A 2,377-nucleotide genomic window follows, 5' to 3' on the forward strand; every position below is an offset into this window, starting at 1 on the left:
TCTAGGTCAGAAGAGGAAAATCCGGAAGGAGCTCATTCCCTCGTGCGCTGGAGGAACTCCCAGAGAGCAGGAGGCTGCTGTCCTCCCCCTGTGCTGTGATGCGGAGGGCTCACAGGGGCGGGGACTGGGGGGCACGGAGCTCCACAGCCTCTCCCGCGGGCGCCAACCCCCGACCTCCCAGCTTGTGACGCCTTCCTCAGCCTGACCGCCGCAGAGCCTTGGTGACCAGGGCCCCCGGGGAATCTCGGTGCGGGTCAAGATCGGTGAAATCTCTGGCCGTGAGACCCACACCGCCTCCCTGTCTCTTCCCCTCTGCAGGACTCAGCTTCCCCCAACCGCCACCCTGCATTCAATGGGTGGTTGTTATGGTTTGTGTCTGGGTGTCCCCCACAAAGCAGGTTTTTAGAGTTTAATTGATTATGGGTGTGAGAGCTACACCGCCCTGGGGTGGATAATTTGCATATGTAAGGGAGAGGAAGAGGCCACTTGCCGCCACTCCTCCCTTCTGTGCTTGTTGCTTTTGTTGTGTTCTGAGGCCATGAGCTGTGGCCCTCTGCCACGTGCCTAACCTGCCAAGTTTGGACTGAAACCACCATGAACTGTAAGGAAATAAACCCTTCCTTCCTCAGTTTTGGACGCAAGGTATTTTGTCTCACCGGAAGAGAAAAGTAACCAAAACGATGGTTCTTCTTGGAGCTGCGGCCCGTTCTGAATCTAGGATCCCAAACACAGCTTTGTCACATTGTTGGATGGCCAGGTGTGTTATGTTACGAGAAAGGAGCATGTTGTAAACTCTAGTCATTGAAATTCTGAAAGACAGCCAGCAAGCCCACGATGGAAAAAAATGGAGTCAAAATGCCCTTACTTAATGACAAAGTAAGGCAGGGAGTGGGAAGAGAGGAGAAGCAGAATACGGAAAACAGGACGCTGGCAGAGCGCCGAGCTCCCAGGGGGATCCGTGCAGGACTCGTCCACCCTGCGTCCCGGAAGCCGGCAGCACAGTGGGATCCAGCAGCACAGCGCAGCCTCCGCGGGCCCTAGGATCCCGACAGCTGGAAACCGACAGGGCAAGGAGGCAAGAAGAAGAGCTCGGTGATCCCGGAGGAGCCCAGGGGCCAACTAGGAGCCACGGGGAATGTGGAGAAAGGGAGGCCCCAAGAGGACGGCCCGGAGCAGCCTGGACGCCTGGCCCTGCCCCGGGGAGGCCCTCGCTGTGTGGACACCGTGCAGGTGCGGGCCGTAGCCGGGCACAGACAGGGTGCTGCGGGGGAGCACCCCCGGTCATCCTATGCTGCAAATGAGTGTGGGTTTTACTCTGAAATGAGCTCCTTCCATAGGTTTTATCAAGTAAACTTGCAGGTCTTTCAGTGCTTTCTGAATGAGAAAAATATGGTCTTTGACATTTTCAATGAGGAAAGAAAAGGGTGCTCCACTTTGAGATTAGTTTACAAGCCTGACTGGACCACTGCACAGACAGAGGAACGGCCCTCTCAGACTGCGGCAGAAGGAGGCCACGTCAGCCCAGTGGGAAGCCGTGTGCCCCTCGGCTCTCACAGCGTGCTGACGGGGAGCTGATGTGGACTCCTTTGCCAACAGAGGTTCCTGCACGCAGACCTGGGGCTCCCAAGCCTGGAACAGCCAGAGTTAGGGTTTGGCGACTCCATCCGGAAGTCCCTTCCCTGTCCCCTGTAGGGATAAGGCAGCCCTTCCTCCGGCCCCAGACGCAGAAGACGGTGTATGTAACGTGACAGAGGCACGGTGACGATGAGCTGGCGATGGCTTGGGCACGCGCAGCATGGCTACTTGGAGGCTGCAACAGGAACCGAGGGACTCAAAGGCGCTTTTAAAATGAGGGAATGAGGTGTGGGTGCTGTAGGGATCATGTCAAAAAACATAAGGTGCACACAGTTTTATAGCACTTTGCCTTGTGCGTGCGTCCCTGCTCCTGGGCATACGTGCTAACCAAGACCCTAGGAAGGATTCAGAACCTGGATATTGTGGGAGGCTCAATCCCAGGGTGGTGAGTGTCGGGGAACAGAAGCGAGGCAGGGCAGGACCGGAGGCAGAGCAGGGTGAGTGTCGCACAGCTGTCGCGGAATCAGAATGGGCCCCGAAGGACAGGTGCCCGACTCAGCGAGTGTGCCCTCATCCTTTGGATGAGTCTACAGCTTTGCGTCTCTCTGCAGAAGTCTCCATGCCCTGGAGAAACTCCTGCAGGGAGAAAGGAGCCTGCTGACAGCATGAGAATGTGATGCAGCTCCTCAAGCAGCTGCTACTCTTTTCTTTGAGGGCTACGATAACACAGAAGCAACAGGTAAGCCCTGCTGAGAAGCTCTCTGTTATGGTTTGAATCTGTGTGTCCCCCCAAAGCCTCAAG

General features: G+C 56.6%; 1 protein-coding gene and 1 pseudogene across 1 annotated transcript in view; one reads left to right on the forward strand and one right to left on the reverse strand.

Annotated features, from left to right (window-relative positions):
* The window catches only part of LOC102012740 (interferon-inducible GTPase 1-like), a 78,088-nt gene that overhangs the window by 60,637 nt on the left and 15,074 nt on the right, over positions 1-2,377 (reverse strand). The window lies entirely within an intron of this gene.
* The window catches only part of LOC106147188, a 12,306-nt pseudogene that overhangs the window by 1,896 nt on the left and 8,033 nt on the right, over positions 1-2,377 (forward strand).

This window comes from Chinchilla lanigera, unplaced genomic scaffold (genome assembly GCF_000276665.1).
Source record: "Chinchilla lanigera isolate Chin_1 unplaced genomic scaffold, ChiLan1.0 scaffold00007, whole genome shotgun sequence".
Lineage (NCBI taxonomy): Eukaryota > Metazoa > Chordata > Mammalia > Rodentia > Chinchillidae > Chinchilla > Chinchilla lanigera.